Consider the following 22,097-nt stretch of genomic DNA (forward strand, 5'->3'; position numbering starts at 1 on the left):
ACACGTTACCCAGACTCGGTTCTTAGAACATTTATTAACATTTACCATTGCAACGTGTCTTTCTCCTCAGGTCGAGGAAAGCTTAGGAATTATGTACGAAGCTGCTACAGCCTCATTGTAAAAGGAACTCATACGGAGAGAGAAGAACCAAGAGGCAGAGAGACCGAGACCATGTCCTGGATCTAGCCATGCCTGAAGTCCATCCCTGGGCTTTTGATTTACAGACACAAACATGTTCTCCCTTTGAGCTTAACTCTGATTGAGTTGAGTTTCTGCACATGCAAAACAAAGAACTGTAATGCCCCAGACTCTTGATGGGAGGACTATGCCATCAGCAGCAGACAGGGGCTATGCTGAATTGGCAATGGGACCAGAGGGTGGATGTTAACTTAGTCCTTGTTGACTTGGACACCCCAAGGAGGTAACTTTCCCTCTCACATTCTTGTCTGTAAAATGGGTCTAATGAGCCCTGCTCCCAGGCTGATGTGTGGAGGTGACATCTGGAACAACTCAGTGACGGGAAGAACCAGCCATGGCAAGGACATCCTGGGATATGTGACCCCATGGGAGGTGCCCAAGGCTTTGAGGGCCTTCCCAAGAGCAGCTGGTGGATGGCATGAAGGCAGAAGCCAGCCTGGATCGACGCCTTTGACCTGAGACACAGCAATTACTCAGGACCCAATCAGGGGCCAGTCTATACATCAGGAGCACCTAGAAACAGGGCACTGGTCGCTTTTCAAGGGAACACCACTGGCTGTCAGAGGAAGGCAAGAGATTCTGAGTAGAATGTCTGCCAGCTACTCAGGGAGAAAAGCCGGTTATAACTCGGGCTTTGTGTAGCATGAACGGATCTTCGCAAAAGGAAATGATACCTCCACACACCCAGAGAAAATGCCCGAGTATGTCTTAGGATGACAGGGATCCTCTTAATCATCTAATAGGCCAGGGAGCGGTTTTAATTTCTGCTTTACCCCTTTCTGCATTTCTGACTTTTTTTTTTCCCCTAAAAAGAAAGGAGAGAGCAAACCAAGGGTGGGTGTGAAGTGTGGTACCTCAGGTGGGTGGGGGCAGGGGTCACTGTGTGAACCCCACCCCCTCAGGAGTAGGCCACTTGCTGGGCCGAACCTGTCTACTACTGGGGGCAGGGGAGGGGAACCAGCCACATCCACTGAAGGGCACATCCACTGAAGAGTCCCATCTCTCTCTCCAGCCACTCCAGCCACTTGTCTGTAATAACAGGTGGAAGCCCATGGAGGGCATGTTTGAGTCTAACGCAAGGCAGGGATGATGGGTTCCAAGTCATCTGTCCAAGCAGAGGCCTGGCTGCGGCCTCCAGACACACCACAGCTGCATGGCTGCCACGGCTGCTCTGGGATATGAGCTCTACAACCCAAAGTCGTCAGAAGATGGACTGCCATTTGGGGGTTCAGAATTGCATGCGTGGGCACTTGACAGTTTGCAGAGGCCATTCATAGATCTCATCACCCCTAGGTCCTGGAGCCCTGCCTATAGGCTCAGGGAGCTAAGCCCTGGCCCCGTGCTGGCCGTGTAGTGGCCACCAGTGGACAGCCAAGTAGCCTGCACAAGCAGGGCCCCTGAGGTCCTCAGCTTCTCTTTCAGCCTCAGTGAATGGCTTGCTTGTTTCTTTGTGTGGTTTTTTTAAAGATGTATTTATTTATTTTAGAGAGAGAGAGAGAATGGGAATGTGTGTGCCTGTGTGGGGAAGGGGCAGAGGCAGAGGAACAAGCAGACTCCCCGCTGAGTGCGGAGCCCAATGTGGGGCTTGATCCCAGGACCCTAGATCATGACCTGAGCTGATATCAAGAGTCGGATGCTTAACTGACTAAGCCACACAGGTGTCCCAGTTTGTTTGTTTGTTTGTTTGTTTCTTTCCTTCTTTTCTTTTTTTGGCTTTTTACTGAAATAAAACATACATCCTGAAATATGCACATATTTGAGGTGGGTAGGCAGGTGAGTTCTCCCAAAGCAAACACACCTATGCCATCAGCACCCAGATCGACAAACAGCACCTTCCAGCTCCCCAGAAGTCCAATCTTGGGCCTCTTAATTTCACTAACACTCAATTTCATCTGGAAAGACACAAAAAGTTAGAGGGATCACCATGTAGGGAAACGATCGCTGTTGAAAAACCTGAGGCCTGAGACAGTCCTCCCACACAGGGACACTTGCAGTAAACAGAGAAGAGAGATGAGCCACGGGGCAGGGGCGGGCAGGGGGCTGCATGTCTGGCCCTGCATGGCCACAGTGGGCTGCAGATGGGGCTCAGGCCTCTTTCCGTCCCTCCCCTCACTGGAGGTCAGTAGGCAGCTGCCCCACTCAGCCTCAGCCCCTACCGGAACTACACAAAGAACATGGAAACCACATGGGTAAATAGAAAGATTTTCTTTTGATTTAAATATCTTTAAAACATAACTGACTATTTAACGCAAAAATAATGTCATGTGGGGTTTGTAAATACGTGGGCAACAGTACTTAATAATACAGCCCTATTATGGGTTGAGTTGTGTTCCCTCCCCACCGCCCAGCCCCAGCCGAAATATCCTGAAGTCCTAACCCCCAGTATCTCAGAATGCGACGTTATTTGGAAGCAGGCCCTCTGCAGATGGCATTAGCTAAGATGAGCCCATCCTAGAGTAGGAAGGGCCCCTAATCCAATAGGACTGGTGTTTGCATCAGAAGATAGCCTTCTAAAGACCCTGATACACCCAGAGAACATCAGGTGACATTGAAGGGACAGATAGGAGCTTCAAACTGGGGAAGGTCAAAGACTTCTGGAGAGGGCAAGGAAGCCTTGGCTTCAGAGGAAGCATGGCCCTCAGACACCTTGGCTTTGGACTTATACCCTGTGAGAGAAGAAGTTTCTGCGGTTTTAAGCCATTCTTGTTCATGGTGCATTGTGATACAGCCCTAGGAAACAAGCAGGAGCACAGAGGTTGAGAGGGAGAATGGAAGCATACAGGCATGAGGTCCTCATTTTACATGTGAAGTAGTGTAGTATCACTAGATGGTAGATGGTAGTAAGTTTAAAATGTTGTGGGGGCAAGAATTCTAAGATGCACATCCCTCCCCCAGATCCCCACCCCTCGTATATACACTCTCCTTGAGTGTGATCATGATTGATGGCACTCCTGTGATTTATGTTACACAACAGAGGTGCAGGGAATTCTACAGATTTAACTAGGCCTTTAATCAGTTGGCTTTGAACAAATCAAGTTTATCCTTGGTAAGCCTGACCTAATCAGGTGAGCTCTTTAAAAGAAGGTGTTTTTACTACTGGGTATTTACCCTAAAGATATAAATGTAATGATCCAAAGGGGCACGTGCACCCAAATGTTTATAGCAGCAACGTCCACAATAGCCAAACTATGGAAAGAGCCTAGATGTCCATCTGAGTATCCATCCTGTATCCATTCTGAGACTCTGCTCTCACTTGGGACTCTGCTTGGGAATATCACTCTGCTCCTCCCCCACTCATTCTCTCTCTCTTAAATGGGTGAATAAAACTTGATAAATAAATAAATAAATATCAAGGTGACTTAAATAAAATAATATCAATGATCACATTAAATATAAATGGTCTACACAACTTGATCAAGAGCCAGAAAATTTCAATTTGGATAGGACAGCAAGAAGCACACAGAGGCTGTCTACAAGAACCCCCTTTAAGTATAAAGACACAAAGGGTTAAAAGTAAAATGATGAGAAAAGGAAAGTTGGTATGTCTACATTATCATCAGACAAAACAGATTTCAGAGCAAAGAATATTGTAACAGATAAAGAGTGTCATTCGGGGCTCCTGGGTGGCTCAGTGGGTTAAGCCGCTGCCTTCGGCTCAGGTCATGATCTCAGGGTACTGGGATCGAGCCCTACATTGGGCTCTCTGCTCAGCAGGGAGCCTGCTTCCCTCTCTCTCTCTCTGCCTGCCTCTCTGTCTACTTGTGATCTCTGTCTGTCAAATAAACAAAATCTTTAAAAAGAAAAGAAAGAGTGTCATTCACAATGGCAACTGCAGTTGAGATTTTAACAGCACTTACTCAATAATGGACAGAACAAGTAGACAGAAAATCAGGAAGAATATTTAACATTGCAACATTACCAAATAACCTAACCTGATTTAAACTTACAGAACCCTTCACACAGCAACAGCAGAACGCACATGCATATTTAACAAGACAGACCATATTCCGGACCATAAAACAAATCTCAGTAAATTTAAAAGGATTTTAAGTCATAGAAAGTATGTTCTTTGGCCATAGTGGAGTTAAATTAGATAGAATTAACAAACAATTTGAGACTTAAAATATGCTTCTAAATAACTTATTGGGGCAACAGAAAAATTAATAAAGGAATTAAAAATATTTTGATCTGAATGAAAAAGAAAACACAACCTGTCAAAATATGTGGGATGCAGCTAAAATGATACTTAGAGGACTTACAGCAGTAAATTCCTATATTAGAAAAAAATAGATATCAAATAATATACTCACATCAATGACCTCAACCTCTACCTTAAGAAACTAGAACAAGAAGAGTAAATGAAACCTAAGTAAACAAAAGAAAGAAAATGATACTTTTTAGAGCACAAATCAATGTATATAACAGAAAAACAATAGAAAAAACAATGAAACAAAAAGCTAGTTTTCTGAGGAGATCAACAAATTTAATAAATATCTAGGCAGACTAATCAGGAAAAAAAGAGGGAATACACAAATTACCAATATCACAAATGGGAAAGGGATATTAATTCAGGTCCCAAAGATATCAAGAGAATAATAAGGAAATATCATGGGCAACTTCATGCCAATCAGTTGACAATTTAGATGATATGGGAAATTTTCTTGAAAGATACAAACTATGTAATCTCAGGAAATAAGAAACAGATAACTGGAATAGCTCTATATCTATCAAAGAAATGGAAATTGTAGTTAAAACCTTCCCATCAAGAATAGGACAAGGATACCTGCTTTCATCACTATTATTCAACATTTTATTGGAAATTCTAGCCAAAGCAATTGGGCAAGAAGAAGAAATAAAGGTATTAATTAGTAAAACTTTCTCTACTCACTGATGATATGATCCCATAGAGACAAAATTCCAAAGAACCCATTTAAAAAACTACGAGAGCTAATAAACAAATTCAGTAAAGTGGCAGGGTATAAGATCAAGACACAAAAATCAGTTGTATTTCTATACACCGGCAATTAAAACACTAAAAATGAAATTAAGAAAACAATACCATTTGCAATAGCATTCCAAAGAAGAAAATATCTGAGAATAAATTTAGACAAGAAAGTAGAAGACTTATATTCTGTAAACTATAAAATATTGTTGAAAAGAAATGAAAGAAAATGTGAATTAAAAAAAGACATTCCATGTTCATGGATTAGAAAACTTAAGATCCTAAGAATGATACTACTACTCAAAGCAATCTACATACATAATGCAATCTTTACCAAAATGCCAATGGCTTTAAAAAAAGAAACAAACAAAAAACCCAGAAATCCAAACACATCCTAAAATTCATATGGAATTACAAGGGATCCTGAAGAGACAAAAGAATCTCAAAATGAATAACAAAGTAGGATGACTCACATTCCCAATTTTAAAATTTACTGCAAAGCTACAGGATGAAGAATAAGTGGAACTTCCATACATTACTAGTGTGAATATATAATTCTTCAACCACTTTGAAAAAGAATTTCGCAATTTCTTGTAAAGTTAAACATGAACTTACTATATTACTTAGCCATACCACTCCCAGATATTTACTCAAGAAAAATGAAAGCATACATCCCCACAAAGACTTGCATATAAATGTTCATATCAGCTTTATTTATAATAGTCCCAAACATAAACAACCCAAATATCTATCCATAGGCACAATGGGTACACATATTAGTTTTTTATTGCTGTGTAACAAATATTACAAACTTAAATAAACATAAACTTACTATCTCTCAGTTTCTCTGGGTCAAGATTCTGGAGCATTTTGGTTGAGTCCTCTGTTCAGGGACTCACCAGGCCAAAAACAGGTGTCAGTAGGGGCTGTCATCATCTTATCTGAGCATTGGGATCCTCTTCTACCCACAAGGAATTTGCATTTGTAGGACTGACACCCTCAGCTCTAAGATGTCACTTTCTGATCACCATGACAGTTTGCTTCTTCAAAGCCGAGAGAATAATCTTTTTCAGGCCACAAATCTGTCTGATTTCAGGAAGGACTCTTTTCCCCTTATGGGGTTCACCTGATTTGGTCAGACCCACCTAGAAGGATCTCCCTTTTCAGTAACTCAAAGTCAACTGACTAAGCACCTCAAATCTCATCATATTCAAAGCTTCCCCCCTACACTCAAGGGGTGGGGATTATCCAGTATGTGTATACCTGGGGTGGAAATCCTGGGGGCTATCTTAGAATGTTGCCCACCACAAAAACAAATTGTGGTATAGCCACACAATAGGGATCTTGCTCAGCAAGGGGCAAAGCTTTCAGTACACAAAATAACATGGGCATATTTTGAAATAATTATGCTGGGCCCCTGGGCAGCTCAGTCGATTAAGCATCTGCCTTCAGCTCAGGCCATGATCCCAGGGTCCTGGCATCGAGTCCGGGATCAGGCTCTCTGCTCAGTGGGGAGCCTGCTTCTCCCTCTCCCTCTGCCTCTGCCCCTCTCTGTCTTTCATGAATAAATAAAAAAATCTAAAAAAAATTAAATAACTAAGTCAAAGTGGCGGGATAGATACATTTCATATTTTAATTATAGCATGGTTTCATGAGTGTTTGCGTATGTGACTCATGAGTGTTTATTGTATGTCAAATATTCAGATGTTTAAAAAATAAGTTTATAACCTCTGATATTTGATACAGCTCTCAGAAAACATTTAAGTATGTTTCTCTGCTTTAACTGTAATTTAAAAAAAATTTTAAATACAGGTCATTTATTTCTGATGAATACACTGAAACTGAGATTTGTGGTAAGCACAGAATGCTCACCTGATTTTGAAGACAGCATGAAAACAGATCATGAGGAAGTTTCATATTGATTACTGGTTGGAATAATAACATTTTGGAGATACTGGGCTATATAAAATAGATTACTAATCTTAATTTTACTTTTTTTAAAAAATGTGACCACAAGAAAATTAAAAATTACTCACAGGACTCCACAACATTTCTACTGGGCCATGCTGTTCTAGATCAGACTACCCACAAGTTTCACACGCCACGAGGAGACAAACAGCCAAATCCAGAATGAGGGCCACTCTGAGGAACCAATGTCCCCATTTCTCTGGGAAATCAATGGATCCAAGGCCAAAACAAACAAACAAACAAACAAAAACCCAAAACAGAACAAAGGAAAGCAAGCAAGCAAACAACAAAGTGCAGAGGGGAGGAAAGGACTTTTCTAGAAGAAAGCTCAGTGTGTTGAGCTTGCTTCGATCCTGATTTGAGCAAACAAAGTGCGAAAATATACCTTTTAAGTAATTGAGGCATCTGATTATGGACTGGCTGTTCAACAACATTAAGAAACTATTACCCATTTCAGATTAGGCATGTCAATGATGTGATGCTTCTGTAGATACAAGCCGTCCATATCAGAATCCCAGCAGGGTGGTGACAGGGTTGGGGCACAGATGAGGAAGATGAGCCATGAGCTTATAGCAGGGGAGCTGGGCGCTGGGGACATAGTGGTGGTTCGTTTGCCCTGTTCTTTATACATTATTATTATTATTATTATTATTATTTACATTGGCTCCCCACCCAACATCCAGTATGGAGCACAGCACGGGGCTTGAACACACAACCCCAAGATCAAGAGTCACACTGAGCCACCCAGGCGCCCCTGCCCTATTGTCCATACATTTAAGAGTTTGAAAATTTCTGTAAGAAAAAGTTAAAAAAAGAAAAAAAGGGAAAACAGAAAGCATGTGACTTTCTCCCTGAAAGTCCCATGGGGGCACGGGTGTTGTGTGACCTTGGTCCGCCCTCCCTGACTGCGCAGGGTGGGAGGTGAAGACGGCAGCGGGAGGGGACGCAGGCTTCCTCCTTAAGGCAAGTGGCAACAGCGCCCATCAGTTTATTACACGCACTGTGCATCTGTCAACGGCGCTGCTCCTGAAATCAGTTACAGCGCCATAACCTAATTTGTTTCCCCCTCCTTACGCTCGCTGTTTGCAAAATATAGGGACTTTCTCCCCGGCAGCATTTCAGAACCGCAACATGTAGACACTTAAAGCCCTTTTCATCATCCAAAGTGCTAATACAATTTGGCTGTGCTCATGCAGAAACATCTGTTTTCAATCCATGGGCCACTGGGGGCCTGCACTTCACGCCCGGGAGCAGCTGTCACACGCTCAGCCATCTCAGGGTCTTTAATTGTTTCCATAATCCCCCTTGCACGCATTCACACAAAACACCGGGTGTGCAAGGTCTTATCCTGAAGGTGCTTGTCAGAACAGACCTGGCGTCAGAGCCACTGAGCTGTGACTGTCCCTCATATGGTCTGGGCATGGCGCCCCTGGGGGACTCCACCACCGTTAAGCCTCAAAGGACTGGGGAGTTCAACCATTTTCCTGGGGATACATCAAGAGTAGGTCTCGCCTCCCACCAGGGGCTCTGATGTGTGGTTAGCCTTCGCTGAAGATCAGAGCCAGCCGCTCCCCCTAGGCACCTGCCCAGGGTGGGTCTGGGGCCTGCGTGTGACCCAGTCCAGAGCCCTGGCCCTCCCTCCCGGCCCCTCTGCCTGCTTCTCTCGTGTTTGTGCCTGCTGGTTAAGAGGTAAAAGGCCCAGAGCCCTCCCATATACTGGTCACCCCCATGCTGCACTCCCATCCTGTGGGCACTGTGGCTGCGAAAGTGGTCCAGTGCCTGTCCTCAAGCTGCTCAGAGCAAGATGCAGAGGGTACTGAGTTGCTGGGGTCTCTGATTGTCTAGACCGTTGCTCCTTCCTCCCCTCCTACCTGGCCACCCACATTCTTTCCAACTCCTGATTGACCTTCCCAAGCAGCTGGGGGGAGCATGGCCACCTCCAGGGAGCCTCTCTTGAGGTGACCGCAGCTAGAGCTTTCCCTCACCCAAGTGTGAGCTCAGGGACACCCTGGGCCCCACACCAGAGCTTGCTACAAAGAGGTGCCCTGCTGATCCGTGGTTTGATGAACATAGTGGTCTTCCAAAGGGAAAGTGTATCCCTTTCCCCTTGTGCAGACCAACATGAAGGAATGTGGGAAGAAAATACGAGACCTGCTTTTTAACATTTTAGCATTTGCTGAAAGTGCTATTGTTATATAATGTTTGCTACGTGAAAATGTTACCTGTAGAAGATAAGTTATGAAGCATGATGACAAATTAGATGCCTGGAGCCCTCTATCCAGTCAGGCAGTGAAAGAAACATTACCAATCCCTCCATTTCTTCCACCTGTGCCATCCCCCCTACTGACCCCACTTCCACCATTCCCTCTATCAGGAACTTCAAAAAATTCATTAGAAATATTTTATCTAACTCATATAACTCCATACAAAAAAAAAAAAAACCCAAACAAACAAACCTCCAAATAATCCAATTAAAATGGATTAATTATGATTGATTGTTAATGATTAATTATACTTTAACTTAAAAAAAAGGGTTGAGGATCTGAATAGATGTTTTTTTTCCAAAAAAATATATATAGATGGCCAATAGGCACATGAAAAGATGTCAATGTCACCCATCATCAGGGAAATGCAAAACCAAACCACAATGAGATAGTACCTCACACCTGTCAAAATGACTAGTATCAAAAAGACAACAAATGACAAGTGTTGGCAAGGATGTGGAGAGAAGGGAACACTTGTCATCACTGTTGGTGGGAATGTAAATTGGTGAAGCCCTGTGAGAAACAGTATGGAGTTTCCTCAAGAAACTAAAAATAGACCCACCATATGATCCAACAATTCCACTTTAGGTATTGATCCAAAGGAAACAAAAATGCTAAGTTGAAAAGATATCTGCACCCCCATGTTCACTGTATCATTGTTTATAATAGCCAAGCTATGGAAACAGCCTAAGTGTCCACTCATGGATAAATGCATAAAGAAAATGTGGTATGCAGCTTACATCATCCTCAATGGTGAAAACCTGAGAGTTTTCCCCCTAAGGCCAGGAACAAGCAAGGATGTCCACTCTCACCACTGTTATTTAACATAGTACTGGCAGCTTAGCCATAGCAATCAGACAAGAAAAAGAAATAGAAGGAAGGCATCCAAATTAGTGAGGAAGAAGAAAAATTCCACTATTTGCAGATGACATGATATCGTAAAGAGAAAACCCTAAAGACTCCACCAAAAACTACCAGAATTGATAAATGAATTCAGTAAGGTTGCAGGATAAAATCAATGTACAGAAATCTATTGCATTTCTATATAGTAATAATGAAGCAGCAGCAAGAGAAGTTAAGAAAATAATCTCATTTACAATTGCACCAAAAATAATAAGACACCTAGGAAAAAACTTAACCTAAGATGTGAAAGACCTGAAAAATATAAAACAGGGATAAAAGAAATTGAAGACAACACAAAGAAATGGAAAGACATTCCATGTTCATGGATTGGAAAAAGAAATGTTAAAATAGTTCTACTGCCCAAAGTGATCTACACATTTAAATATCCCTATCCAAATACCAAAAGCATTTTTCACAGAGCTAGAACAAATAATCCTAAAATTTGTATGGACTCATAAGAGACCCTAAATACCAAAGCAATCTTGAAAAAGAAAAACCAAATGGGAGGTATCACAATCCCAGACTTTAAGCAGTAATCAAAACAGTATGGTATGGGCCCAAAAATAGACACATAGATCAATGGAACAGAATAGAAAGCCCAGAAATAAACCCATAATTTTTTTTAAAGATTCTGTTTATTTATTTGACAGGCAAAGATAGGCAGAGAGGCAGGCAGAGGGAAAGAGAGGAGGAAGAAGGCTCCCTACTAAGCAGAGAGCCCGATGTGGGGCTCAATCCCAGGACCCTGGGATCATGACCTGAGCTGAAGGCAGAGGCTTTAACCCACTGAGCCACCCAGGTGCCCCTAAACCTGTAATTCTATGGTGAATTATTCTCTGATGAACAAGAAAAGAGATGCAAAAGGAAAAAGACATTCTCTTCAACAAATAGTGTTGGGAAAACTTGACAGCTACATGCAAAAGAAGGAAACTGGACCACTTTCTTATATCATACACAAATATAAACTCAAAATGGATTAAGGACCTATATGTGAAACCTGAAACCATAAAAATTCCAGAAAAGACCACAAGCAGAAACCTCTTTGACATTGGCCAAAGGAATTTCTTTCTAGACAGTTCTCCTGAGGCAATGGAAACAAAAGCAAAAATAATCCATCGGGACTCCATCAAAATAAAAAAACTTCTGCACAGCAAAGAAAACAATCGACAAAACTAAAAGGCAACCTGCTGAATTAGAGAAGATTTTTGCAAATGACACATGTGATAAAGGGTTAGTATCCAAAATATATAAAGAACTGATACAACTCAACACCCCCAAAACAATCTAATTAAAAGTGGGAAGAAGACAAGAGCAGACATTTCTCCAAAAAAGACATCCAGATGGCCAAAAGACACAAGAAAAGATGCTCAACATCAACTAATCATCAGGGAAATGCAAATGACCATAAGATATCATCTCATACCTGTCAGAACAGCTAAAATCAAAAAGATAAGAACCACCAAGTGTTGGTGGTTCTGCATATGTAGACAATGGTCTAGATATGATCTATAGATGTAGACAACGGAGTATTACTCGGCCATAAACATGACAAAATCTTGCCATTTGCAACATGGCTGAATCTAGAGAGTATTATGCTAAGTGAATGAAATAAGCCAGCGAGGGAACACTTCTCTCTCTTATATGTGGAATTTGAGAAAACCAAACTCATAGATCCAGAGCATAGGTAGATGACAGCCAGAGGGGATGTAGGGGTGGGCGAAATGGGGGAAGGTAGAGACTTCCATTTTTAACCTGGGGAGTGTCATGTACAGCATGGTAACTAGTCGATGACACTGTACTATAGATTTGGACATGATTAAGAGAGTAGATCTTAAAGAAAGAAAATGATATCAGAAGTAGATATCCCTAAGCAATCTGTTGTAGAGCTTGCTTGCCTCTCAGTTTTATAAAAATATCATTTTGTCTATGGTCTATGGTACTCTAGGACTCGATTTTTCCACTTGACATGGGATTTTAAGATGACATTCACCTGATGTTTCTAGGCATCTGCTCTCCGATCATCGGTTACAATGAGTGTCCACGATTTCTTCTTCCATTTTCCTGCCACTGGAACTTGGTGGGTTCTGGTTGCCGCTCCTAAGGGCAGGGCTCAGGGAGCACATGGACACGCGATTCTCTGCATGCACAAATTTGTACTCCCACACTTAGATTTGAAGGGTTTCTACGATCCATATTTCCAGCATGCTTCTTAACGTGCATACTAACTTTTTAATTGAATGAACATATATTGGTATTCTTCCTTAAATACTTGATAGAATGCACGAGGCAAGCCACCTGGGCCTGAAAGTTTCTTCCTGGGAAGGCTTTTTAATGATAAATTAAATTCCTTTAACAGAAACCATTGTGCTCAGATTTTCTATTTCTCCTTGTGTCCATTTTGGGAAGTTCTGTCTTTCAAGGCATGTGTCCCTTTTATCAAAGGTATGGGTATTGAAGTTCTCCACAAAAATCCCTTATTATCCCTTTAACATCTGTAGGGTTTTGGTAACTTGTATCTTCTCCTAGTTATTCTTTCTACAAGTTTATCAATTTTATTAATTCTTTCCCAGGTTTTTTTTTCTTTATTGTTTTCTGTTTTACTTATTTTCCACTTCTTGTGAGATAATGTTTATCTCATTTCTTGTGAGATAATGTTTATAAATAAAGAGGCAGTAAGTGCTCAGATAGGCAGGCCCTCCTGGTTGCTTAGCACATGTTCATCTGGTGTTCAGCTGAATGGGCAGAGTGGTGGTTGAGCCGAGAGTCAGGCCCCATAAAGACAAGGAGCAGGCAGGTCACACTGCATAAAGACAGCCCTAACCGTAAACATCTCAGACATAAATAGCATCAACCGAGCTTGAAGCCCACCTGGGCTAAGTGATGCTGTGAGGTCCCCTTATGTCCATGAGCCTCTGTTTTCTCCTCTGGAAAGGCCATGGAAGTTTCTGGAAGAAGTTCCTGAGGCCACACGTCCATACTCGTTGGCCCTGCGTGCAAGTGGTTCAACAATCAGAGAGGAGTGTTTGTTTTATTATTATTATTATCCGGCCAAACTCTGTTGCTTTCGGATGCTCTTTGAATTTAAAAACAAACAAATGAACCCTTTGCTGACCAGATAAATCAAGGAAATCTTTACGCTGCAGGAGCAATATTTCGCTGATTTTGAGAAGCTTGCTCCCACCTTTGGGGAGATCTGGTGCATGTAAAGCAGGGATTTACCAATTAGGATGGCCCCTGGGGGCAGGACAGAAAGGCAATGCTGTGGTAGCTTTCTTCAAAACTAATACAACTGAAGCAGCCCCTGCCCCCAGTCCTGGGCCTTTCACAGACAAGTCCGTAGGACTCTTCCTGGCTGAGTTTACATGGCTTGGTGGTGTGGGGCGTCCTTGGTGGTGGTGGCCCAGGTGGTAAGGCCTTAAGGAAGTCATGGAAATGGATGTGGCCTGGATGAGAAGGCTCCTTTTTGCAGACCCGAGCCCAGGAAGCTCTGCCAGGCAAGGGAGGGCCAGGCCCCGCTCTTGCTATTGCTACCGAAAGTGAGGGGGTGTATGCTGGGTCCTGAAGAAGGGGAGGAAATGAACACACAGTGGTTGCTTACTCTGTAGCCAACACTGACATTATGGCCCCCATTTAGTGTCTGGAACCCAGAGGGATCCCCCAGTGAGGAAGCATGGGGTTCGACCCCTGGCCTTCTGCTACCTCTACCTTGAGGAATCTTTGGAGGGCTCTGCATGGAAGGGGGATGGTGGGCATGTTTGCTGAAAGAAGCAGCCCCCTGAGAGCGAGCCCGGTGCCCAGGCCAGGCATCCCCTGGGAAGGCTCAGTGACAGGGACAGGAAGGGGACCAGGAGGGATGACTGGAGAGTGGGAGGGGAAACTGAAACAGAACACCCCAGGAAAACCTGCAGCCCCTGGGCCTGCCTTCTCCTACCCACGGCCCCTCTCCACACCATAGCTGGCAGCTGCCCAGCCCCCAGGAGGGCACAGGATGGACCTGATGGAAGGCGGACTTCTCTTCCTAGATATACATCCATGTCTGTAATTTTAAAACAACTTCAATCCAAAACACTGAGCCTGAGTCAAGTTTTGAGGAAAGAGTCCAACAAATCCAGATTATGGGAGAAAACTGATGTGAAGCCTTCAGACCCCACATCAGGAAAGACAAACAACATGGAGGAACAGTGGTGGGTGGAAAGACTCTCGTAAACACCACAAACATGGGGGACACCTCGTCACCGACTGGATCCCAGATGCAAAGATAAGACCCGGAAGAACATTCCTGGTGACAGCTGACTACGGGCTGTATATGAAGAAGGTTCCTGTGTTAAGGTCACTTCTTGGGTGTGACCCCTGACCTGAGGTTCTGGAGAAGATCCTTGTCTCTCACACGGTTTGGCAGGCGTGGGGAGCTCTGAGATAAAGCAGCGCTACGAGGTGTTAATAAGGGATGGAGCTAGGTGGGAGTACACCATTCTGTGTGAAGCCTTCGGGGCAAAAATCTTGGGGACATCTCCAGGTCCCTGTAGATAACTGCAGAGCAACCAGGAGAGCAGACAAAACCGGCCATACTCGGCCGAGAGCTCAAAAGAGACAGAAAGTGTGTGGGACCAGAGCTGGTTGTCTCGGAAACACCCTGCTTCTAGAGGACGTGGCTCAGAGGTGGAGGCCCTTAGAGGATTGGTGGCAAATGGATAGGGGCGAAGCATCAAGGGCCTACAGAAGCAAAAGTGAATGGTAAATTCCGCAGACAGCTAACCATCCTGCCTCCTGTCCCACTCCGAATAAGGGTGGTGCAGCTCCTAAAACCAACACAAGAGGGCACTCCTGAACCAAGAAACCTGGTGATCCTCGACTCCCCAATGCCAGCCTACATTTTTCTATTATTAGCAGTTCCTGCAAACATAAAGACATTTCTAAGTTAACAAAAGGTAACAGACAGTATCCATACAAAAGAAATATAAGGAGCTGACAATCATTCTCCCCACAAACCACTTTACAGGGGAACAATGTAACACAGCATCAAGCATCAGCATCTTAAGACTTGAACAGTTAAGAAGCATCCTGAGATGTGACAAAACACCTTAAGTATAAATTTGAGAACTGAAAACAGAGATGAACACACACAGAGAACAAAAGGTAAACATGAAACACAACATCATCTCAGAAATGAAGACTAAACCAGATGCTCTCTTAGGGATACTAGATTTGGCTGGGATTTAAATAAATTTTAATAGACTTTAATAAACCTCATTGAGGAGAGGAATGAAAACAACTACAAAACCAGAATTAAATAAAGATAAGAGTAAGGTGCATAAGGAATAACACAAAGATACTGGAAGATGGAGAGGAGAAGTGAGTTGGGGAAAATCGGAGGGGGAGAAGAACTATGAATGATTGTGGACTCTGAGAAACAAACTGAGAGTTTTGGAGGGGAGAGGGGTGGTGGGGTTGGGTGAGCCTGGTGGTGGGTATTAAGGAGGACACGTATTGCATGGAGCACTGGGTGTGGTACATAAGCAATGAATTCTGGAACACTGAAATAAAATAAAATAAAAGTATAAAAAAGAAGTTAAGAGGATTATATAGAAAGTGATAGGTATAGAAGATGGAAAAAAAGATCTAGCGTACAGACATAACATTGGAAGAAAAGCAACATAATTAACAGTATAATCATTTTCTTAGAAAACTTTCTGGAAATAAAAAAGAAGACTTAATTTGTATATTCGACTGCTCCCCTGAAGGCACCACAGTATTGGTTCTGAATGGGCAACTCCAAGATAATTCTTCATGAAATGATTAAAATTAAAAAAATCCTTTGGGGCTCCAGGAGAAATGATGAAGTCACTTATAAAAGGAAGAAGAGTGTTTATATCAGATTTCTTGACAATAACATATAAGCAACACAATCCAGAGCAACATTGTAACGAATTCAAGGAAAGCAAGTGTAGGCCGGGATTTTATAACCAGTCAAATTATCCTTCAGCTACCAAGGGTACAGAAAGCCATTTCAACAGGAGAGAAACCAAGGAATATTGTACTGATGAGTCCTTCTGGAAGAAGCCATTAGAAGTGATGCTATATCAGACTGATGAATGACTAGGAAGACCATGGACAAAATAAACATTAGCAAGTCAAATCCAACACCACTGTGCTGGACAGATTCTCAAGGGTCCACTCTCCCTATCTCCTGGCATTCATGCCCTCGAGTGTGGATGGAACCTTTCCCCTAACCAACAGAATATGGCAAAGGGGATGTCAATTCTGTGATTCTGTTATGTAAGACTCTGTCTTGCTAGATTTACTCTAGAGACTCTCTTTGCTGGCCTGACGGCGGAAGAGGCTGTGTTGAGGAAGCCCACAGGTGGGTCTAGTGGGTGGTCCTTAGTAACTGAGGGTGGCTTCCAGAAACCAAGGACAGATTCCAGCCAACCACCAGCACAACACTTAAGTTCTCAGTCAGGCCACTGGAAAGAAGTGAATGCTTCTGGCAACCACATGAATAGAAAAGCAGATCCATTCCTCGTTGAGCCTCTAGATGAGGACCCAGTCTTAGCCAACACCAGCAAGAAGCCAGCAAAGCCATGCCGGGACTTCAGATCCACAGAAATGATGAGATAATGGATGTGTGCCGTTTTAGCTACTGAGTTTATGATAACTTATTACACAGCAAACAGATGGCTCACGTCACCATATTAAAACCTCATATATCATCCCCAAGCGAATTCCATTTCAGGAAGGCAAGGATGGCTTAATGTTCATAATTAACAAATTGTGTGTCTTATTGTTTGCCTTATCCTCTCATCCTGCGCCTGAAATTAGGAAATCCATTAATATGACTCATCTTGTACTCACTTTGGCCTCACCTGCGCTGAAGTTGGAAAGATAAAGAGATCACCATGGCTCCTGCATAAGAAGGACATGAAAATTTGTGAAAGATTCCTTATTTTTGAAGCATTCCATATTTTTAAAATATATATGGTTCATCTTATTCATAGTGTTAGAAGAAATATAATTATCTCTGTATATGTCTTCAATGAAAATCAATATTCATTCCTGATTTTAAGAAGCCACCCAATAAAATAGGAATTAAGGTATACTCCCATATATGTATAGATCTATCCCCCCATCCCCTATCCTAAAGTCAGCATCTCTCCTAATGGGGGAAGACGCCTTTTTACTAAGCTCTCAAAGAGGAAAGGAGGCTCCTTTATAGTCAATATTCAATATGGAATTTGAGGTATTTAGCCAAATTAATTAGAGAAAACAAGTAGATGCACAAAAATCAACAAAGAAGAAGCGAAACTATTTCAATTTTCAGATGGCAGTATACCTAAACTCTCTAAAAGAATTGATGAAACTAACAACAAATAGGGTAGAGAGACACAAAACAACACACAAACAATGACCCATTCAAGATATGACGGGAGAAAAAAATTTATAATAGCAACAAACAGAGGCATCTGGGTGACTTAGTTGGTTAAGCGGCTGCCTTCGGCTCAGGTCATGATCCCAGGGTCCTGGGATCAAGCCCTACATCGGGCTCTCTGCTCAGCGGCTAGTCTGCCTCTCCCTCTGCCTCTGTGATCCCTCTCCCTCTGTGACTGCTTTCACTCTCTCTAAAATAAATAAAACCTTTTAAAAAAAAAAGCAACAAACAAAGCCAAGCTCCCAAGAATAAACTTAAGAACAACAACAACAAAAATGGGAGGGAAACTCTAAAATGCTCCCAGAGGTGGTCTTGAACAAATTAAAGACAGAGTCATCTTGAACACACATCCCTTGGTTTCGGATAAGATGGCTCAACTTGATAAAGGTGTCGATTACCCAGAAGAGCATCTGTAAATGTGATATGGTCCCAATAAAAATAAGCATACGCACGCAGGAATAGCTAAAATACCTGGACACAAAAGCAGAGAGGGAGGACCACTAGCCTTATCAGATACTCCAACACAGTAATGGGAGTTGAGTTCAATCTCTCCCTCCTATTGCAATAATTGTGGATAAAACCTCCCTCGCTGTGCACATACATGCAATGGCACCTTTGCAATTTCCCCCACGGGGAACCAGCATATGAAGGGATAGAGCTCGTGAGACAGACCTGAAAGCCCAGACACAGGTCCAGTGCATTTTGGGGTTTATTATTTGATACAGGTGCATTTCAGATCACTGGGGAAAAGATGACCTCTTCAATACATAGTGTTGGGATAGAAAGCGAGACTTTTGGGAAAAAATTCAACTGGACCCATAAACCAAGTACAAAACCAAACTAGCACTGGAAAACACAAGTAGATCCTATACAATTGGGTGTAAGAACAGCCTAACAAGGATTCAAAATCTAGATGTAATAAAAGAAACATTAAATCAAACATATTAAAAATAGAAAGCTTTTAATGGCAAAACCCATCATAAACAAAATTTTTAAAACCTGGGAGAAACATTTGCAATGATAATAAAGATAAAACATGAATCTCCCTAATATGTATTTAAACAAACTTTTAAATCCAGGGCAGGGGCAGGGGGAGAGAGAAAAATCCAATAGGGAGCATGAAAAACAGATGGACAGGACAGAAAAATCAGTCAAATGACTCAAATACATATATATGGATGTCTAGTGGCACTTGTAATAGAAATGTAAATTAAAATGTACTGAAATCCTATTTCCCAGGACTCTAAGAGCCGCCAGGTTGCAGGGGAAACACACAGTACCATAGGTTGCTGGGGGGAAAGGGGAATTTGGGAGTAGCTGACAAATAGATACATAGTAACTCCTACTTCTAAGAACTGAAGATACACCTCCACCAATGCCAACAAAGCATGTACAAGGCTATCCTTCCCCCTATTGCTTGGAATAACAAAAGCCTGGAAAAAGGCCCATGTCCATCTGTAGAGCCCAAGCGTCTGCCTTCCACTCAGGTCATGATCCCAGGATCCTGGGACCCAGCCCTGCATCTATCTCAGCCCTGCTTTCCCTCTCCCACTGCCCCTGCTTTTGTTCCCTCTATCACTATGTCTCTTTCTGTCAAATAAATAAGTAAAATCTTAAAAAACAAACAAACAACAGAACTCTGTGGGATATATTCTAAGACGATGCAAATGATTACATATATTGACTTCTGGGGAGAACCAGGTTCTTAGTGTGGGAGGAAGACAAAAATACTAATTTTTAGTTTAAAAAAAAAAAAAGATTTCTTGCCTTGGTGCATTGAGAACGCCTAAAGACAATGACATTGAGGTGAGCACATCAAACTTGTTTCTAACCCCCCCCCCCCAAAAGGCATGGAGGCTTCTTGAAGAAGAGGCTGCCTCTAGATCTGGGTCAAAATACAAGTGAGAGCTGGAACATTGCTCAAAGACTTATGGGGACATGTCAAAAGGGCGCGGAGAGCAGCCTGCACACCCAGTCCAAACAGCTAGCAGCGTCCCATCTCATCTGGGCAGACTCTGGGCGGGCACCCCTTCCCCACTGGACACAAGGAGGCTGGTGGGGAGCAGCAGGGACCCACTCCGGAGTGGGGCAGTGAGTGCTGGAACCCAAAGCAGGCTCTCTTGTCCACCAGAGCAGATCACCCCACCACTCCTAGAACATTCCACCCTCTTCACGCCTCCTGGCCCGGTGAGGAGGGAGTTAGCAGGTGGCTGCAGCCCCACAAGGATGGGGATGACTCCACATCAGGTGGGTTAGCTCTTCCTTGATGATCCCGGATGGACACCAGCAGCCTCCTCCATGCGCCCTGAGTCCCCTCTACTCATCCCCGGGGAATCCTTCCCGTATGCAAACTCTGAGCACATCGCACCCAGAGGAAAATCCAGACTTCATGGCACTCCTAACTGGCTCTGTTCAGCTCTTCCCACCTACATCTGCATCTGCCTTAGGGGCCTCAAATCTGCTGTTCCCTCAAACCTTTCCAGTGGGCTCTGCCCTTGGAAGTGAATCCTAGACAGTGGTCACTAGGTGGGGGACTCTCCCTGACCCTCCCTGACCAGGCTAAGGCTAGACCCCCACCCCAGTCTCTCTCTGCCCCAAACACCCTGGTTTTTTTTTCTTCCTAGCGGGCATTCTCTGCCAGGACCTCGGTTTTTCCTTTGATTACTATTCAGCTTCCCTAAGCACTTCCTGGGGCTGGGAGCAGACGGCACACAGCTGGGGCTCAGTGAATGTTCTGGGTGGGTAAGTGGACAACCTCCAGCCTCATGTGGGCACCTGGCACAATGGGTTGTAGAGCCAGTCCTACCGCAGTTGGAAACCCAGCTTTGTCACCTTCTAGTCCTGTGACCTTGAATAAGTCCTGTCGCCTCCCTAAGCCTCAGTTACTTCCACTGAAAGAAGGAGACAGAGCTCCTGCCCACAGGTGAATTTTCCAGGGCACTTCTGTGGGTACTGAGACTCGGCAAAACACTTTCCTGCGGGGACCTAGGAGGCAGGAGGGAAGGGACTGGGGTGAGCCCCTCCACCTCCCCAAGCTGCCATGTCTCCCTTTCCATACTGCTCTCAGTCCCCACCTCGGTGCACAGCGTGGGGCAAGGTTGGGAGCCCCCCTCACCACCTCCCCTCCAGGCCTGCCCCACAGACAGGAGTGGACTAGGGGTCCCCTGACCCTGTCTGCAGCCACCTCCTGAGGCACACACTCAGTTCCCCAAGCTGACGCCACTGTTCACTGCAGACTCTCTGATGGGGGCACTGATTGTTTCCTCAATCCCATCCCAGCTTCAGAGACAACATCCTCTTCCCCGCCCCTCTTCACAAGCACCCGGCAAGCCAGCTGTGCCCATTTCATAGACCCGGAAACTAAGGTCCGGCGCGGGGAGGAGGCCCTGGGTCTAGGCTGGCTTTTCCTGCCGCTCGAGTGGCTGCAGAAGCTGGCTGCTCCCCCCGAGTGGAGTGGGGGGGGGGGCGCGCAGCAGAGCCTGTCTCTGGCCCCGGCGGCCTGGGGAGGTGTGTCCTCCGCAGGTGGCCTCCCGCCATCTCCCCGGCGCACGCACCCCGCAGCCTCCTCCAGCTGTCCCCCACGGCCGCCTCGCCTGCTGCACTCTCCCGCGCGCCGCGTCTCCCGGGCCCGCCAGCCGGCCGGCCACGCGCACTGTCCCCCGCGCGCGCACCTGTGCCCCGGGTCAGGCCCGCGCGTCCCCGCGCAGCGGCTCGGACGCCCGCCGTACCCCCCCAACCCCCGGTTCACCGTCCCGCACCTCCCGCCCCGGCACCCGCGCCCCGCCGCCGCCCGCAGCCCCTCCCCGGCGCCCGCAGCCCCGCGCCCTTGGCCGCAGCGCCCACGTTCCGCTCGGCCGCGCCCCCACTCACCGGCTCCCGGCGCACCCGGACCCCGGGCCCGGCCCATGGGCAGCGCCCGCCGCGCCCGCCGCCAGCCGCGGCGCCTTGGACCCGGGGCGCTGCCTGCCGCCAGCTCTCCGCGCGGTCCCGGGCGCACCCTCCGTGCGCTGGCGTCCGGCCCCGGAGCAGCGCGGCGCGGGGCCCCCTGGCGGCCGCTCGGAGGAGCGCGGGGCGCGCGGGCTGCGGGGTGGGGCTGCGGGCGTCCTGGCCGCGCGGTGGCCTGGCCGCTCCTCTCTGGGCCTCCTGCTCCGCGGCGGCCCTGTCCACGAGCCTCTTCTCCGCTCCAGACCTCAGGGTCAAGGCCGAGCAGGGCGCTCCGCTTTGGCTCATCTCCCACCCCTGTGGCCGGGGCAGCTATGAGCTGCTGCCCGGAGTGGGGACCTCGAACTGCTCTCTCACCTGGCAAACCCCTAGCACCCTAAGACCCCGGTTCTCCCCTTTCCTCAGTGTGGGACCCGGTCGCGCCTCTGGCCTCTCCTCCTGCGATGGCCACTCA

The 22,097-nt window shown here is 45.2% G+C and overlaps 1 protein-coding gene and 1 non-coding gene across 2 annotated transcripts in view; one reads left to right on the forward strand and one right to left on the reverse strand.

Annotated features, from left to right (window-relative positions):
- Positions 1-21,708, reverse strand: part of RASGEF1C (RasGEF domain family member 1C) — an 83,526-nt gene extending 61,818 nt beyond the window's left edge. Inside the window, exon 1 of the mRNA XM_045069320.1 lies at positions 21,572-21,708. The gene's annotated coding sequence lies outside the window, so the exon portion shown is untranslated. The remainder of the gene's footprint in view (positions 1-21,571) is intronic.
- Positions 17,120-17,223, forward strand: LOC123388914. Its single transcript, XR_006603435.1, has one exon. It is a non-coding gene; the product is annotated as a U6 spliceosomal RNA (small nuclear RNA).
- Positions 21,709-22,097: the final 389 nt, after the last annotated feature.

The sequence above is a fragment of the Mustela putorius genome, unplaced genomic scaffold, assembly GCF_011764305.1.
Source record: "Mustela putorius furo isolate JIRA1106 unplaced genomic scaffold, ASM1176430v1.1 tig00003923_pilon_pilon_pilon, whole genome shotgun sequence".
In the NCBI taxonomy this organism is placed as follows: Eukaryota; Metazoa; Chordata; class Mammalia; order Carnivora; family Mustelidae; genus Mustela; species Mustela putorius.